Genomic DNA, 20,533 nt, shown 5'->3' with positions numbered 1-20,533 from the left:
ATGCACATCTGCTCCAGATTTTGTCTACTCCAGTGTTGATAAATTCCCCTTAGTATATTTGTCACATAAAAGACAGTCACAAGAGTATGCAGTACACTGCCTTCTCCATGCCCAGTTCAGGATGGAATAATGTCCGATTCAGACAATTGTGTGAGTTATTTAAAGCAGGGCTTCTTAAACGGTGGGTCGCGACCCCATATGGGGTTGCTTAACTGAGTGTGGGTGTCGCAACAAAAAATCCGTATCCCCGGCAGGGATCGGCAAGGTGCCCGTACACAGACACCCTTGTCTGTGAGTGGTACTTGCGGGGTCTGCCATCACGGCGGCGTACAAGGCTAGGGTTGTACCTTGGTATGGTCCCGGCCCTGAGCCCCCCCCTGTACAATTGGTAATATTGGTACCTTCCAGTGTACGTGCAGGGGGGGCAGAGCTTGCCTTTTAGCAGGCTGAAGCGCTGCAGAGCAAGGTTGGACTCGGCCGGGAGTGAAGGCTGCTGAAGTGGAAAGCAGACATCCACTTTGGGGCTGGGTTAGCAGGGTAACACAACACAGAGGTTCTTCTAACCCTTCCCCATACTATCCAGAGCAAAAAGTAAATAAAAAATTCCCGAGGAGTTGGGCTTTAAAAGTAATTTTTTAAATTGCAAACTGTGACTGTCCAATCCTAGCCCAGGTTGTCAGGACAGAATCAGACTATGTGTCCAACCTAAGCTCTGCTCTTGCTTACAGTTTCCTTCAAAGTCTTTTAAACCTTGTGGGAAAAAAAACAACTTCATCTCATTAGTATGCAAATTTGCTTTTATCTTTAATAAATGGTAAAATGATATGTATACCAACGGTTGTTTTAAATTACATTTCTTTATGATTTATTATCAGTAATTTTTTTTGTATACCTGTTTTGCATATTTATATACCCGGGTTCGCGTAAAAATGTCCTCGTGCCACAAAGGGTTCACAAGTGGAAAAAGTTTAAGAAGGCCTGATTTAAAGCACTAGCACTGCTACATTTTCCACATTCCGCTTGCAGCTTATTCATTCCTAATTTATTTATCATATTAACCCTGTCATGCTTCAATGGATATTTATGGGACTGCGGAAGAAAATGACATCTTCCATAAAGGCAATGCTGGGAAAAGAAGCATAAAAACTGGAATAATAGTATGGAGGCAGAATTGCTAATTGGCTGAATCCTGAAAAGAAGTTGGATACAGGCTCAAGGTTCAAGTTAATATACCCTGTTTCCCCGAAAATAAGACCTACCCTGAAAGTAAGACCTAGCACTATTTTTCAAGATTCCTGTAATATAAGACCTACCCCGAAAATAAGACCTAGTTTGGTGGTAGCATGTGAGGGGGAACGTGAAGAGCAGGAGAGATGGTGTCAGCCTGCAGGGACATGTTGTATTAAGGGGATGACGGGGGACTCCCTCCGGCCAGCGCAGTGACAGGGAGCACTCCAGTACCATACTTCACCAACTGCTGTCCCCCTGAAGGCACTGCATAATGTAATGGTACTGTACTGTACTGTGTACCGGTAAATGGTACTGTTCTTTACCGCGCTGTCCACTGTCTGATGTCCCCATTGCTGCACCACTGTTACCACTGTCGCTGATGGCAAAGCATGCCAGCGCTGCATAAAGCAAGGCTTCGGCAGCGGAGGGAGCAGAGCCGCATTAGCCGATATTCCTCTAGAGCGCCAGTTACTGTGACAGGTGGAGTGATACCACATAACTTTAGATTGTTGTACATTTTGTTGCACAGTAAAAAAGAAAAAAAAATAAGACATCCCCTGAAAATAAGACCTAGTGTGTTTTTGGGGGGCAAAGAAAATATAAGACAGTGTCTTATGGTACTTAGGCCTCATTCACACTGGAATTGGCCCGCGCGTATAGCTCCGTGCTGCGTGCAGGGCCGTACCGAGCAGCTCCTGGGAAGGACAGGTGCTGCGTGTGATTAGTACGCAGCCCCCGTCCTTCTCTATGGGACTACGCGGCCTTACGCCCCCCTATGCTCACCCGTCCTGCACATCCATGCGGGTGAGCGTACCCGTACGCTGAAAGGATGGATCCTGTCTGCGTCCGAGCCAGAAAACACGCACCCGTATGGACCTGCGCTTGAGGTGAGCGTAGAGGGGCATACGGCTGCGTAGTCCCATAGAGAAGGACGGGGTCTGCATACTAATCACACGCAGCACCTGTCCTTCCCGGGAGCTGCCCGATAGGCCCTGCACGCAGCACGGAGCTGTACATGCGGGACGATTCCAGTGTGAATGAGGCCTTAAAATATTCTGCTGATTCTTAAATCCGGGACACATGGGGCGGGGTGGGGGGTATGATAGAGGGCACCTCCCTGAAATGACATTTTGTATGTTGTGATGTCTGAAATTTACCTTTTCATTTTGAAACTTTGCATTTTGCTGCTGCGATTGAAACGTGTGCATTTCTTGTATCCTCTTCTTTTCTTGGTCTGCGGCTTCTAGTTTTATCTGCAGTTGGGCTTCCTTGTGTCGTATAACTGATCTCTCTGATGCAGCACGTTGTGTTTGCCTTTCCACAATGGCCATGTCTGTCTGAAAAAGAACAAATAATATTGATTGAAAGTATTAATAAAAGATTTGAATGAATATTGAAATGGATAAAGAATGCAAGGCTAAATAAATAAGAATGATCAAATGTATGTATTAGAGATGCATAAAAACAAAAACTGTTTTTGGTGGATAAACAATCAATGTGAATATTACATCCCATGTAGAAATATTAATGTAAAGCTATTAATGATAAGTGAAGAAAATGAACACACTGTATTGAAAAATGGAAAATGAGGAATTTTTTGAATATAATAATGCAATGGAAATTAACTGTATTTTATGGATTTATAATATATTTTGTATAGAGTCATTTCATGGACGAATATTAATTTATATTGTATTATATGTTTAGAAAACAGATTATTGCTGAGAATCGATATATACAAACAAACGAAACAAACATCCCCCTGAAGAAGCCTTTTGGGAGCATAACGCGTAGGGGATTTATATAAGAATGCCATACATGTAAAGAACTATATGAAATTTAAATATGACCATGAGTGTATGAACTATCAAATGCAATGTGATTTGTAAATATGCATATCAGCAATAGTCCTAGGGTTAGAGAACCAATAATTTGAGACACACATAAGCATTACTTTTAGTCAATTGGATGTTTTTTATTGAATTGCATAATTTTGAGAGAAAAACAAGAATCTAAATAAATATTTATTAATCATATATATCTGAGTCCTTTCTAAACACACTCCATCACAGTATTTATATTGTAAACGGTTTTCTAATTAATAAAGGGTTAAACTGTCCTAAGGCCCAAAAATGGTGTAGTATTTTTTTCTGAGATAAATAAAAAAAGTGTTAAAATGCATTCATAAATAAGTGGAAGTAGATTCGGCTCCTTGAGCTACATGGGAGATTCTCAGAACTTTCTAGCCAACTCCATTGGCTGGGACCCTGGATGCTAATAGCCTATTACCAGCATTACACTGTGGTAACTGCAACACAAGGTAGCAATCACTATGTGCATTGGTGTGATGCAATAACATTCATTCTTAATGACACCCCAACACAACTTGAAACGGGCATGTGTTGCAGCACGGTACTAATGTGTGTTGCAATGCTCTGCACTGCCAAAATGCTACATGCGCCCTGTTTGTGCTGCGCTGCCCATTTAAATGAATGGGATACCTTGACGCAACACATATCGCAGAAGCCTCAACTCTACCGGACGTTCTCCATTGCTGAATAATCATGGGCTGAGTTACAGTTCTTTATAATTATATTATATGCCCTAAAATCATTATTCTGTATTGTTGCAGAAAAAATGTCACATGTCCCTTTAAGATAAAGTATGGTTGAGACAAGGTTGAGACTTTCAGCAAAATGCTGAAATCTGCCCGCAAAAAATCACAAAAAAACGACCACACCGAAAACTGGCCACAGGCGCCGCTTTAAACGCTTTTACTGCTCACCAGTTTAGTGTTATCAGTGATTAATGGCCCAAAAATGATTACTCGCACTCTGACGTTTGTGGTGATATGTAACATAATAATAATAATAATAATGCGGCATAATAGGTGGAAACGTCGTTTTTGCACGTCGGCGCACCCAACGCATGTTTGCGTGTGCATAGGGGGGGGGGGACTTTAAAAAAAAATTGTGTGTTATTTTTTTATTTTTTATTTATGACTTTTTTTAGCTTCTTTATTTTTTTAACCTTTTTTTTTACACTTAACTTTAGTTCTATCACATAGGGGGCTAAGTAGCCAATTCACATGACAGGTCCTCTTTATGGAGACATCAGGGGTCTCCAAGACCCCTAATGTCACCTAGAGACCCCCAGAGAAGCTTGCTGTCATTTCTGACAGTTTCCCCACTCGTGTGCGCGCTGGGCGCCACGCACGAGCCTGTGGAGGGGAAGGACGTCTTCAGACGCCCTCCCACTCCTATAAGGCTCCCGTCCGGCCGTTCTGGAACAGCCAGGGATGGGAGGTGGTTACAACAACACACGTTAAAGCACACCATAACACATGTGTTAACGCACCACGATGGTGTGAATGGGCCTACTGTATAGTGAATGAGTCTAAAGAGAGAGGACAGCAGGAGTTGTTTCCTTTTGGACACATGGAAAGAGCCAAGTGAAGGCAGGGGAGAGAGGGGGATGAGTCACTTGTCTGACAAATTCCCTTGTGTGCGTACATTTTGGTTTAGCCTTTTTTTACAAAGCATCTATGGCTGCTGAAAAGGAGCCTAAAGTTCTACACGTTAGCCGGGTATAAGAATACTTGAAATATATATGCAATATTTCATATTTTCACAGCTAACAAATTATGTTTTTTAGTCATGTCCATACTAAATAAAATGCAGCAGCATATTTTACAAGAGTTGTCAACGGTAAATGAGGCTGCTGTAGCGTGATTGGCTACCCCAAGAGATAAAAATGTAGCAAAGAAGATACAGTATACATGTATAAATGCAGATAATGAATTAATTTCCTAGATTGGCCAGTCAACCTATCCATTAACGTAAAAAGTTCAGACACTCTACAGCCAGTGTAATGGGTCATAGAGGTAATAGTATGTGTAACCTAAGTTTAGCTTAGTGGATAACATATGTAAGGGTCAGGCCTCTGTGCAAATGCCTTGGAGTGCTGGTGATCCTTGTATAAATGCTTCACTTTTACTAGCCACCTTCATTTGTCTGCACTGGTACCGTGGGTCCTCTATGAACGTAAGCACTGGATTATCTTGTGTTAACAAGGTGATGTTCCCCTGCGAGAGTGAGCAAGGAAATATGACGTAGTCAAGAAGAGTTGCCCAAAGTTGTTGCCAACCAGAGCTGAGCATGAAAACTAGAATATTGAACAGAGATGTTGTCATGAACACAGCCAAAATTATGGCAGGCAGAGAAGTAGCAAGGTCAGGTCAAGCAAGTGGTTTAATCCAGGCAGCCAAGCATATCAGAGGTAGGAATGAACAGGACAACAGAGATCAGGCTTGAAAACGATACAAGGTTTAGGCAGACAGTATGTAGAGACCAAAAGTCAAAAGTGCTAGGAGACATGAAAAGCTACATGTATGGACTCTGGTGTTGTTTTGTACATGTGTACAACTCCACTGAATAAATAAATAAGGTAGTTATGTTAGTACCAAGTCAGCAGGGGTCACAGGTAGCAATCATGATCTAGGGGAGGACAGGTGGAACAACAGCAGGAAAGGTAAGCATTAACAGAAGGACACGCTGAGCCGCAATGCTCAACACTAGGGAAGGTCCGCCGGTTCGATTCGAACACGAGTTTGAATCGAACATTGGCTGTTCGAACGTTTGCCGAACGCCGAACTTTATGGGATGTTCGCGGTCTGCTCGACCGCGCAACGTCCCACAAGGCAAAACACCCTCCGAAGCTCTAATTTGTTAAAGTCTTGCACCTGACCACAGGTCAGGTGCAAGACTTTTCCCAATCAGAACTCAGTACTCATTTGGAGCCATGATTGGGCAAAGTCATGATGACTCTGCCCAATCATGTCTCGCCTATCAGATGACGGCAAACGACACAATTGGGCGGAGCTAGCTTTTACTGCTAGCTCCGCCCAATTGTTTATGTTTTGCCGCCATCTGTCAAAATGCCATCATTATGCGCGGGAGTCAGCGGGGAGAGGATGGGACGGCAGACGTCGTTTTTTAAAAATTATTGTTATTTCTATTTATTTTTTATTGTTTTATTTTTTATTTCGTCATGATTGACCCTGGATTACATCGGTGGATCCATTTTTAAAAAAAATAAAAGATTTGTCAAAAACATGTCTTGTTTTTTTTCCCATTAAAGGATTTTATCAAAAGTCTGGACTTTTTAATAACGATTTTATTTAACCCTTTAGTGAATGGTTAGGGGTACAAGTACCCCTTACTTATTCACAAGGGAGGGGGCGGCATCTGGGTGCTGCCTTAATTAAAGGGGTACCCCGATGTAAATAAGCCCCCTTGCCCAGAGACCCCCACAACCACCAGGTCAGGGTTGTGGGGACGAGGCCCTTGTCCCCATCGGCACAGGGACAAGGTGCTTTTCCAGGGGTAACCCTGGAAAGCACCCTCCCAGTGCCGGGGGAATGTGGCCTGGGGTGGGAGGGAGGGGCACTCGCTCGTTCTTGCCCCCCCTTTCCGGCCCTGCCATACCTATGCTCGGATCAAGGGTCTGGTATGGAATTTTAGAGGGGACCCCACGTTTCCCCCCCCATTTTTGGGGTGGGGTTCCTCCTTAAAATTCCTACCAGACCTTAATGGCCTGGTATGGCTTTGAGGGGGAACCCAACACACTTTTTTTTTGTACATGGTGCCCCTCCTAAATATTCCTACCAGTCTGGTATGACTTTTAGGGGGAACCCTATGCTTTTCTTAAAAAAAAATTTGCCCTCCTAACATTCCTACCAGACCTAAAGGGTCTGGTATTGTTTGGGAGGGGGAACTGCACACTTTAAGAGTAAAAAAAAGAAATCATTTTTTTTCTTTAGAAATTTCAGTTTTGCCGAAGCAGGTTCTATACATCCTGCAGATCCGCCACTTCACAGGCACGTTAAGGGGACCCCCCAGGCACGATATTTGAAGGAATTTTTCATTTTTATTCTTACCCTTTAAATTATGTTAACATCACTGCTCCTTTAAAAACGTTTTTTTCTTTTTCTTCATTGATTCATGTCCCCCAGGGCAGTACCTGGACCCCCATACACCTTTTATGGAAAATAACTTGCATATAAGCCCTCTTAAAGGGGACAATCATTTTCGAAAGTCCAACCCACATTGACTTGCATTAGGTTCGAGTTCGTATTCGAACTTTTTGCCCGTTCGTACTCGAACTTTTCAAACACAAGGGTGTTTGAATACAATCCAAACACGGGCGTGTTCGGCCCATCACTACTCAACAGCAGACTTTTTTGCCAAGCACCAGTAGTAGTAAATGATGGAACTTGCTCTCAGCTCAGGCCTTTTAAATGGAGAAAGGTCTTCATGAAGCCTTTCCAGAATAAGGCAAATGTGGAGCTGTGTCTGTGACCTTGCTGGCTCATAACACCCTATTTGTCCTAAATATTGTATTCCACTGGGCTCTTTCCTTCTGACAATCACACTTGTTAAGTTCTCAGATATTATGGTAACAGAGGTTTTGGGTATGATGCCGTGCACATGACAGAGATTAAAGTCCCAACCACCAGAGATTGCTTTGAACTTACAGGGTCGGTGTTGCCCATTTTATAGTGGTAGCACTGACTGTTGATCATGCCATTGCTTTTCTTGAGATTCTGCTTGATTTGGGATGCATTGCTTGTCCTGACTGAGAAGTGTTAAAGTAGTATTACATTCTCAAACCTTTTTTCAATAATGAATCCAGATAAAACAAATATACATTGCCCAGCAATACATTTCTTTACATTTTTGCCCGAGCACTAACAGTCATCATGATTCCAAAGATCTGGCTCCAAGTCTCTTAGCTCCACTTCTCTGAACTTCCTGTCCTGTATAAGATCTCAAAGAATAGAGCAGTCTGCAGCAGCTGACTATCTACTAGCTTGCATAAGGGTGGAGGGAAGGGAGGAGTGGAGTTGCTTGTCCTGTTGTGCCTGTCTGTTTGTGGATACACACACACAGCTTACTAGGACACACAAGGGTGGCTCCATAAGACCCTGCAAGGGAAAGGAGCCACCTAAGATAGTATATGAGAGCCAGTGCTCAGAGAACCAGCTAATTCTATGGGAAACCAAAACTTTTAAAAATGAAGGCGCGGCATCCATCATAAGTGATTTAATTAGCATTTGAAAAAGCTTAAAAACCTTTTGGCTTTAATATTATTTTGATGTACAGTAAATTATCCCCTTCAAATGTACTGCTTACATAGTTACTCTGTGTTATTGTGGATCAAAATGATTCATGATGGATTATGATTCAGGCAAATTGGGATATGTTCAAAGCCATTTTTATTCAGAGGAACATGACTGTATGAGACAGGTGACTGTAACAAAAACATTATAGGGCCCTGGGTTACTCAAATTTAATTTTAGAGTCTCATAAAACCTCTGTGGTTCTGAAACAGAAACACTGTAGCATAATAACTTCTTTCATAGCATTCTAACAAAGCTTTGTATACATTTGCTTTAACCAAATGTTTTTTCCAAATGCTGTTACTAAGTGGATAATCATGACATGATGGCTTGTCTGAGTCTCTAGGCTCCTTAACCATATGGTACTTCAAAACATAATTGAAGTTTTAGAAGTACACTGTATGCCCACCTCCTCTTCCCAGGTTCTTGGTTGATTTTACCAGCGATTCCCGGCTGTCATTTTACAGCCAGGGCTTGATCTGTATCACAGGCAATGTCTTCAGGAATCAATGAGAAATATGATGCAACAGCATTACATTGTATGTGCACTGGTTCATTAATGTGCAGATCAAAGGGGCACCTTTGATCTGCATATGATGACAGTTAAAGCAACCTTATAGGTAAAAAAAAAAAATAGTAGACTAAAATGTGTTTCTATTTAGCTTCTTATTTACCCTTAGTTAACCCTAAGCAGCCCTAATTAACACCTTCCTTTCTTTCTTCCCTTGGCTATTATTTTTTTGATTTGTTATATATTTTTTCTATTTTTACAACATAATTTTTTGTTTGTTTGAATTAATTTTGTCATTTTAATTTTTAAGTATCCTATAGAAAAAAAAGAGTGAATTAACATAGGGGTGTATTTATTAATGGTTCTCAGTGCCACTAGTGCTCGCTAGTTCCACATTATGGTCACTAGATGGAGCTAAGGAGCATAGAATACATTTATTTAGTCCATAAGGGGTGTATCTACTGTACTGTATGCGATATAGATGTAAAAACATTTTTTTACTTGCAAAGTGCCTTTTAACTTGCTAGAAAATTTGACCATTTCAAAAGAGTCAGTTTCCTAACACTGCCCCTTCCTTCCTAATCCTCTCTAATTACTCTTTCTGCTCTCCAAGCTCCCTGTTGTTTAAATGAATAGTCTTGATACAGAATTCATGTGTGTTATTCCCAGAGAAACACAAATCTTTGAAAGAAGAAAAAAAGTCTACCCTATATTCAGAGAACATCACCCACATATGTTTAAGCACAAGTTATTTATTTTATGATATTATTGATCAAAGGCAAACATAGCTGACAGAAGACATCACATGCAGATGCAATATACCTCTAAAATCTGAGAAAATGCAGAGAAGATACATGGCATGCAAGATACCATAGGAAAAGTCGACATGGCCATATTGCATTAAATATTGTCTGTAATCTTAGGAGTTGTGGTTAAACAGAGCCTAAACCCACTCACAATATACACTGCTCACATATGCCACTGTTCTTATACCCACAAAATATTCCATAATTTCTAGGCCACAAACAGAGTCTCACATCTACACATAAACTTAAATGCAAAACATGAATTTCATAGAATGATACTCTTCCTTTGCATATCATTTTGTGCATATCAACCAGCAACAATAAACTCTTTTGTTAGATGTGCATAATGTACGGCATCACTTTCAGACTGATGAAGTCGGGCTATATAACATACAAAATAGCTTAAATAGTGATAAGATCAAGACTGTGTAGCATACTATCTAATGTACTGTATATAGTCTAGCGGTCAGGGATATGAAAAATTTTGCAATTTACAGGGGTCTATTCACGAAGCTGCCGAAGGATCTAGCCGTAGCTACGGCCGATCCTTTGGCTAGCTTTGGCCCCAGAACCCCTTCGGTTCAGTAGAACCGTAGGGGTGCTGTACGGGCTATTCACTATAGCCCGTACAGCTCCCGAACGTGGCCGAGTGGCTCAGTCGAGCCGAACGCATATGCATCGGCTCGGCTGAGCCGTGCTGAAAGCCTCTTCCTTTTTTTTTTAATGGCAGCAGAGCCGCCGGACAATAGGAAACTATTGGGCGGAGCTAGCTGTCACTGCTAGCTCCGCACAATCGTTTTCTATTTACTTTTTAAAACTTTTAAAACTATTTTTCTCTTCTGCTCAGTCCCTCTGAGGGACCGAGCAGAACAGCCAAGCCGAATGCCGCTCAGCATAGTGTACAGAGTGTAGCATCTGATGTATTTAATAGAGTGCACTTACTGTACATTGGTGGTCAGTGCTAGGAAAAATATGTCCCAGCGGCAGTGATGGAAGAGGAAAGGCCCTAGCATTATGGCCAGCAAGACATCAAATACCCTATTGGGGTATCCTTCTTCCAACTGACCACCAACACTGAAACATTCTTTCTTTCTGCTGACCACTAATTCTCCAACATTAGTGGTCAGCAAAAAGAAAGTGTTTCAGTGTTGGTGGTCAATTAGAAGAATACCCCAGTATCAGTCAGGAGCAGAGTGCCCCAGTATCACTGACCAGCGATCAGCATATAAGAATGGCTGTTAACCTAAATGCTAAAGACTCATATATCTATGCTATGTATACAGCTCTCTATATAATAATCAAATCATCTTTTTAAATGTATATAAGTAACAAAAAAAGAGTAAAATTCCCTTTGAACAGCTGCATAATCTGCTGTAGCTACACTCCTGGTTAGTCTGCTGTCTGTGCTTGAATTTCTATTTGACTTCCTGGTTGTCTTTAAACTTCCTTGTTTAGGTCTAAACATTTTTAGAAGCGGTGGAAGGTCACAGTCTGGTTATTCCACTTAGCCAAGCCCTGTGAAATATCTGCCAGATAGAACTAGACTAGGGATCATTAGCAGCATTATGGTTTGTCTGGTCAGCCTAAGTCAAATCATGTCATTCAAACTATTTTTCTGGTTCCAGACTTTGCTGTAATAGACATTTTTATAATGCATTCCTTTAGTTAAAAGATACTGTGTGTCATAAGCAATATGTAACTTGATTTGGACAGATTCTAAAGTAAAAGCATGATTTGCCCATGTTAGGGAAAGTGTAAAAAAATAGGTCAAGGCAACTGTAGAAAAATACAGCAAGTCCAGCTACACCATGACCTGGATGAATGAGAACCTTCACAGACATGTTGGGGAAAGCACAAAAAAATGACTGTCAGCTCCTGCGGCGACTTTGTTTTAGCGTCTCTGCTCCCCTAAGTATGACATGCATCTCTTATCTCTTCATCTAGAGATGCATATCATACTTAGTAATTCTGGGCATGGGAGGCCATGTGACTCACCCCAATTCCTCCAACTTGGTGACTGCCTGCGTATAGGCACTCAGTGCTTTCATATGGGACTGGGAAGAAAGCAAAATCATAACTTGGAACTTACACAGGGTTTCTGCTCCTTGCTCCCACGAATGAACTGAGTGACAGGGGAGCAAAAGAAAGGGAAGAAAGGGTGCTGTTTGACAAGGATGTCTGGATTAGAAAACTAGTTTAACCAAATTACATATTTTTTCATATAACATCTCACTTTTTCATATTATAGCTGTAACTTTGGTTGTTAGCATTCACTTCCACTTTAAGCACAGTGTGGGGAATTTATCAAAGCGCTTGCGAGTGTTTGAACTTGCACGTAAAATATTTGCACCAGATTTATCAAGCTAGTGTAATGTTGTTGATAAATGAGGTTTAATAGACTCCAGGAAAGAAGACTTCTAACTTCAGGCAAAAAGCTTAACTGTCGCATCTTGAAGAAGGGGTCATGGGGACTTCTTAAGTTGTGAGGGGGGAATTTATCAAAGCAGTTGCGAGTGTTTGAACTTGCATGGAAAATATTTGCGCCAGATTTATCAAGCTAGTGTAATGTTGTTGATAAATGAGGTTTAACAAATGCAGGTGCAAAACACGTGCAAAAAAGGTGCAAAAAACATGGGGGGGAATTTATCAAAGCAATTGCGAGTGTTTGAACTTGCACGGAATATATTTGCACCAGATTTATCAAGCTAGTTTAATGTTGTTGATAAATGAGGTTTAATGGACTCCAAGAAAGAAGGCTTCGAACTTCAGGCAAAAAGCTTAACTGTCGCATCTTGAAGAAGTGGTCATGGGGACTTCTTAAGTTGTGAGTGTTTTCTTAGGTGATGCTCTAGTTTCAGACAGCCCATAACAAGTGCAGATGAAAACAGGTGCAAAAAAGGTGCAAAAAACATGCAGTTGAAAAAGTAGTGCAGGCTCTAAAGAAATCAGGTGCAAAACAGGTGCAAAAAATATGCAGTTGGAAAAGTAGTGCAGGCTCGGGAAAAAAACGGTGCAAAACATGTGCAGTTCGAAAAGTAGTGCAAGCTCTGAAGAAAACAGGAGCACATGTTAAAAGACAGATTTGCACATTTAAAAAAATGATCTAAGAGGCTAAAACTGTCGCAAGTGCTTTAATAAATTCCCCCTTGAGTGTTTTCTTAGGTGATGCTCCAGTTTCAGACAGCCCAGAACAAGTGCAGATGAAAACACGTGCAAAAAAGGTGCAAAACACATGCAATTGAAAAAGTAGTGCAAGCTCTGAAGAAAACAGGAGCACATGTTAAAAGACAGATTTGCACATAAAAAAAAAATGATCTAAAGGTGCCCACACACCTTGCGATAATCGTACGATAATCGCCGGGAAATCCCGTGATCGTACTATTATGGTAAGGTGTGTGGAAGCCGTGCAATCTCTACTACTGGTACTAAGGTCGCACGACTTTTATCTTACGAACATGTTCGAAAACCCGCCACGAATCGTATGATTTTTGGCGGCTGTGTAGCATGTTACATAGTTATATAGTTACACAGTTATATATATTTTTTTGAGGTTGAATAAAGACATTAGTCCATCAAGTCCAACCTATTTAGTATCTCATTCTTAGGATTACTACTTGTACCCCTGTTTGTAAGATAATAGCTGGACGGGCCTTTGTGCGCAAGCGCACACTGCCCGTTCGGCATTGCGGTCATCGGAAGCCCGCCCCTCAGGGGGGCACGGCTTGCGATCATCGCAAGTACGATCTGCCTGTCCAAGATAGGCAGATCGTACGTTTTTTTAATTACATTACAACCATCGTAAGACAGAAAGTCTTGCAATGGTTGTAAGGTGTGTGCCCAGCCTGAGAGGCTAAAACTGTCGCAAGTGCTTTGATAAATTCCCCCCAATATATTGAACTGATTTCCCTACCAAAGCTGCACCTGCATATACAGAGATGAACTCCTAATCAGGCACTAGACAACAGCAGAGAAAAGTGTGGAGCCTGCAAAGTAAAGTAAAACCGGTCTTTCATTATGCTTGGCTATATACAGTGGGGGGAATTTATCAAGGGAGTTGCTCCACTTTTCTTTAAAGGAGAACTATGAGGTGAGTGCTTTTAACTCACCTCATAGTTCTAGCTGACCTGTGACAATGAGACTGTCACAGGTCGGCTCAGTAGATCAGGAAGTGAGTGAACACATACCGGCGTTCGCTCACCTCTCGATCCTGTCACGGCTCTCTGCCGTGACAGGGGAGGGGCTGGAGTCCCCCCTCCCCCGCTCCGATCCGCCAGCGCTGACTGGCGGAACGGACGGGGGAGGGGACGGGTACAGCTGGCTCTGCCTTTAGATAGGCAGGGCAACTGTCAGTCACGCAGCTGGGCGGATCCAGACATAATTGTCGGGATCTGCTTCAGCTGCGGCGTCTTAGTATACCGCGAGCAGCAGCTCGCGGTATACTGAGCCTAGGGTGACGGGAGGACACTAGTTTGTGATTGTGTCCTCCCGTTACCCTAAGGAGAACTATGGGGAAAAGCCTTAACCCCACAGTTCTCCTTTAAGTGACAAATGTTCCACGTTATTTGCACCTTATTTATCAATGCAGTCTAAGCCTTGATAATAAATGTCATTTCCATTAGACATGTTGGGGGGAATTTATCATAACAATTGCGAGTGTTTGAACTTGCACGGAATATATTTGCACCAGATTTATCAAGCTAGTGTAATGTTGTTGATAAATGAGGTTTAATAGACTCCAGGAAAAAATACTTCTAACTTCAGGCAAAAAGCTTAACTGTCACATCTTGAAGAAGTGGTCACGGGGACTTCTTAAGTTGTGACTGTTTTCTTAGGTGATGCTCCAGTTTCATACAGCCCCGGAACAAGTGCAGATGAAAACACGTGCAAAAAACGTGCAGTTGAAAAAGTAGTGCAACTCTGAAGAAAACAGGTGCAAAACACGTGCAATTGAAAATGTATTGCAAGCTCTGAAGAAAACAGGTGCAAAACACGATGGAAAAGTAGTGCAAGCTTTGGGAGAAACACGTGCAGTTGGAAAAGTAGTGTAAGCTCATGTGAAAACAGGGGCACATGTTAAAAGACAGATTTGCACATAAAAAAAATGATCTAAGAGGCTAAAACTGTTGTAATTGCTTTGATAAATTCCCCCCAGTATATATATAATATATACACATGAACTGTACATAACATTTTAGGTTTTATTATTCTAGTTGTTTTAGGATACACTAAACAGAACAGAATACACTAGGATACACTAACAGAAAATCATTCCCAGCAGTAGTTCTGCATTGCTTTTAATTGTTACCTTCTGTACCGGTCAAAATATAAGAAAATTCCTATGTTGTCATACCTGAAGCTGAATCCTTTGATACATCTCATTCAGATAGCTGAGACCCAGTAATATTGAACTGGCTACCAGCAGCAAAAGGAGTAAATGACCAGATCTCAGGGTGTTGTCAGTCCCCAACATTGCAATTTCACGAGCAGGTGTTCTGAATGCGGGAAGTGAGAACAGAATTGGTTGAGCATAAGGATACATACTTTTATTGCCATCATTATAATATTACTGACAGACTGTTGATACTATTATAGGAATGCTTAGCGTACATCAATTTAAAGTGACACTAAACTCAGGAGTTTCATTCAAGTGCCTTAAAGGAGAACTATGAGGTGAGTGCTTTTCACTCTCCTCATAGTTCTAGCCGACCTGTGACAATGAGACTGTCACAGGTCGGCTCAGTAGATCGGGAGGTGAACGAACACATACCGGCGTTCGTTTCACCTCTCGATCCTGTCACGGCTCTCTGCCGTGACAGGGGAGGGGCTGGATTCCCTCCTCCCCGCTCCAATCCGCCAGCGCTGACTGGGGGAAACGGACGGGTACAGCTGGCTCTGCCTCTAGATAGGCAGAGCCAGCTGTCAGTCACGCAGCTGGGCGGATCCCAGCATAATTGTCGGGATCTGCTTCAGCTCCGGCGTTTCAGTATACCGCGAGCAGCAGCTCGCGGTATGCTGCGCCGTCTCAGTATACCGCGAGCTACAGCTTGCGGTATACTGAGCCTAGGGTGACGGGAGATTGCAGAAATCCTTATAGGATCAAAGTTCATAGATTTTATTGCAAACTTATGTGATTTCGGGGCCACACAGGGTCCCTTAATCAGGCACCCCTCCCCGATCACGGGGTCATACCGGTAAGGAGTGCAACTAGCCTTTTCTTTTTTCTAGGGTGACGGGAGGACGCTAGTTTGTGTCCTCCCATTACCCTAAGGAGAACTATGGGGAAAAGCCTTAACCCCATAGTTCTCCTTTAACTATTAAGAAAAATGTATCTTATTTGTGTATCACTCAGCTGTAGATCCTCAATACATCTCTGAAAAGGACACTGTCCTTCCTTCTGGAGGGTGGCTACTTCTGTTCCCCATGGTCCCTGTGTGTGTTGTAAAGTAGCCACAGCCCCAAGCTCACTCCTGTAATAGACTACAATCTCAATTACAAATTAGTAAACTAAACATGAGATTGTAGTCACGGGAGTGAGCTTCCAGAAGGAGTGAGCTTCCAGAAGGAAGGACAGTGTCAGCACCAATTCAGAAATTATTTGAGGATCTACAGCTGAGTTATAAACAAAAAAGCTACAGTTTTGCTAATAGTTAAAGGATAACTATGAGATAAGTGTTTTACACCCATCCTCATAGTTAGAGCCGACGTGTGACAATAAAACGGTGACAAGTCGGCTCTATTGATTGGAAAGTGAGCAAACACATAACGCCGCTCGCTCACTTCCCGATCATTTCTCTAAAGAGAGCGGTGCCTGTCAGCCACCGCTCCCCGCAAGGATCCCCCCTCCCCTCTCTGACCCTCCAGTGCTGACTGGAGGAACGGACGGAGGTGGGGGTGGGCACAGCCGGCTCTGGCTCTAGATAGGCAGAGCCCGCTGTCAATCAGCCAGTTGGGTGGATCTTGACAGTATTGTTGGGATCCGTCCTGGCTGCAGCGCTCTCAGTATATAGAGCGGGCAATAGCTTGCTATATACTGAGCTTTGGGTCACGGATGGAGGTTAGTATATGTCCTCCCGTGACCCTAAAGAGAACTATGGGATAAAATGGTTACCCCATAGTTCTCTTTTAAGATACTTGAATGCATTTTTAACATGTAACTCCTGAGCGTAGTGTCACTTTAAGGGAGATGTACAGTACAAACTACAGCAATAGTGGTTAAAGAACTATGCTTTAAAGGAAAATAAATAGTGATGCCATTTTTGTTAATTATTTACAGCATACATATCTGCTCTGTGTTATCACTGTTTCAATACACTTATAATAATCCCCATAAGATGTTTTTACTACTATGTCACAGAATATGAACCACTGATGCAGGTGTACTAAAGTGCAATGTCTTATGACCCCCACTTTATTTGCCAGTCTCCCTGTACTGCTCCACCTGGGTATCCAGGAGGGATAGCTAAAAAAAAACATCCAAGTCTGCATAATGATGTTTAGTAGGAGAACATTTAAAATCAGTAATGAGTAGCATTGCATATGCTAATGTGTGCATCATTGTGTTATTCACTTCACTGGTTCCAGTGCTGAGAGTTGCACGCTGTCCTGCCTGCATCACCTTTTTCATACAATGTGACGGTTCTAAGAGAACATGTTATGTTATCTACTCTGACATTTTCAATCCAATTAATAATTCAGCAGATAGGAATTTACCAAAGCACTCTAGATCAGGGGTGCCCATTAGGTAGATCGTGATCTACCAGTAGCTCTCAAAGATGATGCTGGTAGATCACAAAGGGTGTGAATGGTGGCCCCTTTATTCCATTTTGGTATATTTATTTAGCTGTGCACACATGATTACCTATCAGCCTGAGTCTGCTAAGCCAAGCTCCCTGACACTTTTCTGGTGGTTGAAGTGCTATGTTTTACATTAAAGAATATTAGTTTACACCGCCTGTTGCACTACACTGTTTGCAAAATACAGCAAGGTGAGCCAGGAGAGAGAGAGAGACAGCCAGGAGAGAGAGCAAGGAGAGACAGCCAGGAAAGACAGCCAGGAGGATGAGCAAGGAGAGACAGCCAGGAGAGAGAGCAAGGAGAGACAGCCAGAAGGATGAGCAAGGAGAGACAGCCAGGAGAGAGAGCAAGGAGAGACAGCCAGGATGATGAGCAAGGAGAGACAGCCAGGAGAGAGAGCTAGGAGAGAGCGAGGGAGGTTTTTTTTCTGTTGGTAGATCTCATGTAGCTCGTCATTTGAAAAGTAGATCTTAACACAAAGAAATGTGGACACCCCTGCTCTAGATGAATCTGAGAGTTGTGAGAGAAGAAAGGAAAGTGTAGGGTAATGTGGAGTAAAGTTTGATTAGCGACCATAATAGATCCAATAGGAATATCATACGTGTTGAGTAAAACAATTGTTTTAAGATATACTGTACCTAAAATAGTTACTACAGTTACTACATCTAAGAACCTATGACTTAGTATTTGGGTATCATACATAGCAGGAGCTACCTAGAAATCACTGGACCTCCTAGCAAATTTGTTTATGGGCCCCCTCCCCAAACAAACCCCCCCAAAAAAGCACAATTGTAAAACACCCAATAACATTGCCTTCCTGCTACGCTTATATTTTCTGTATACAGTTGCTAATAAATCTCAAAGAAAATCCTTTTTTACATCTTGTTCCAAGTGGTCACGTGGCTGCAAAGCTTCGGCAAGTGTGTCTGTCTATGAAGGGCCTACAACGCAGCTAAATTCTTAGAGCAGTGACATCACTCCACCAACATCTATAGCTCTAAGAGTCTTAGGCATTGTTGGCCCTGTAAAAGTTACTGCCTACCAGCCCCGCAGACACACCCACCGCATTAAGGTCACATAACTGCTTGCAAAAACATTCAAAAGGTATTCCCACTAAAATTTGTTATAAGCTGTATGCTGCAAATGAGTAGACATCGTTGCAGTGGCAGTGGGGAGACAGCAATTATGGGTGCGTTCACACCAGCAAGCCACACTAGCTGCTGGTGTGACCTAACAGTGCTGATGCATCAATCCTGACATATCACACTTAACTTTTTGTTAGAACTTTGTTGAAATGTCACAACTAACATTTCATTAAGTTCTTTCGGCACAGTGTGGTGCTATGTGATTGTACCGTATTGCACCATGCTTTACTGAAAAAGCATGCAATAAATTTTTTCAGAGCACACCACCACAGAGTAGTTCATTTAAAAGAGGCACATTTCATTGTCTATGCACTGAGGTGGCACTGAAAATGACTTGGCCCCAAAACAACTGATGTAACCAGTTCACACTTGCTGTGCATGTTAACTTGTGCATTGGTGTGCATTCACACAATGCAGGAAAAGTGCATGACATGCTTGTGATGCCATTATTTGTTAATTGCACCCCAAATGCGGCAGACAAAACATGCACCTTTGCAGAGCCGTAGCTTGCTTCTTTTGCACCTGAGGCAAGAACAGAAAATTGTGCCCCCCAGCAGACGTGTGCGGTATGTGACGTCCTGCGCCCCGCCTCCAGGATGGCGGTGCGCACGCGCAGAATGCGCTGCTGGCCAAATTCAAAATAGCATAAGAATTTGTTTCGTTAGGGGTCTAAAAATGACCCCTGACATTTCACTTTTGAAATAGAAAAAGAGATTGAGGACACAGAGTCCTCTGCCCGTACAGGTGGGGGAGAACAGCGGGAATCCGAGGAGAAGCTGGAGCCTGTCTCGCTGCTTTTCTCCCTGCCGAGCCTCCTGGCGCCCCTGTTGCCAATGGCGCCCTGTGCTTGCCTTAGCAACAAGGTCGAGGGGGCTCAGCCAGGCCGGACCTGGCTGCGCCCCCTCTCAACTGCGCCTGAGGTGAGTGCCTCAATCGCCCCATGATAGCTACAGCCCTGCACCTTTGCCTGGGCATTGACACTTGACAAAACATGCAAAAATGTGTTGCCAAAAACTGCATAAAGCTCACAGCTCAAAGTGCTGCATTCTTCTTTGCTGTGTTTGACACTTCTGGGGCAGCCCATTATAATGAATGGGCTGACTCTGTACTACACTGAGGAGGAAGGAGAGGATGAGATCACTCTGCAGTACACTCACACTGAGGAGAAGGGAGGGGAGCAGATCACTCCACAGTACATGGAGGAGGAGGGAGGGGAGGAGATCACGCCGCAGTATATGGAGAAAGGGGGGCTGCAAGAGATCACTCTGCAGTACATTGAGGAGAAGGGAGGGTAGGAGATCACTCCATACTGCACTGAGGAGAAGGGAGGGGAAGAGATCACTAAATACTACACTGAGGAGGTGGGAGGGGAGGAGATGGCAGTACATGGATGAGGAGGGAGGAGAGGAGATCACTCCATACTAAACTGAGGAGAAGGGAGGGGAGCAGATCACTCCACAGTACATGGAGGAGGAGGGAGGGGACCAGATCACTTCACAGTATATGGAGGAGGAGGGAAGGGAGGAGATTACTCCACAGTACATTGAGGAGAAGGGAGGGGAGGAGATCACACCATACTACACTGAGGAGGTGGGAGGGGAGGAGATCGCTGTGCAATATATGGAGGAGGAGAGAGCGGAGAAGATCACTCCGCAGTACATGGAGGAGGAGGGAGGAGAGGAGATCACTCCGTACTACACTGAGGAGGAGGGAGGGGAGGAGATCACACTGCAGTACATGGAGGAGGAAGGGGAGGAGATAACTCCACACTACAATGAGGAGAAGGGAGGGGACAAGATCACTCAGCAGTACACTGAGGAGGAGGGGGGGGGGAGATCACTCTGCAGTCCACTGAGGAGGGGGGCGG

General features: G+C 43.1%; 1 long non-coding RNA gene across 1 annotated transcript in view; it reads right to left on the bottom strand.

The window, feature by feature from the left end:
• Positions 1-2,393: 2,393 nt before the first annotated feature.
• Positions 2,394-20,533, bottom strand: part of LOC108792710 — a 20,015-nt gene continuing 1,875 nt past the window's right edge. The window contains exons 2-3 of the long non-coding RNA XR_001941583.1: positions 15,078-15,219; positions 2,394-2,567 (exon numbers count right to left, since the gene is read on the bottom strand). This is a non-coding gene — a long non-coding RNA (uncharacterized LOC108792710). The remainder of the gene's footprint in view (positions 2,568-15,077; positions 15,220-20,533) is intronic.

The sequence above is a fragment of the Nanorana parkeri genome, unplaced genomic scaffold (genome assembly GCF_000935625.1).
Source record: "Nanorana parkeri isolate BGI_ZX_2015 unplaced genomic scaffold, ASM93562v1 scaffold672, whole genome shotgun sequence".
NCBI lineage: Eukaryota > Metazoa > Chordata > Amphibia > Anura > Dicroglossidae > Nanorana > Nanorana parkeri.
The sequence above is the reverse complement of the archived record's forward strand: the minus strand, read 5'-3'. Positions and strand labels throughout refer to the sequence as shown.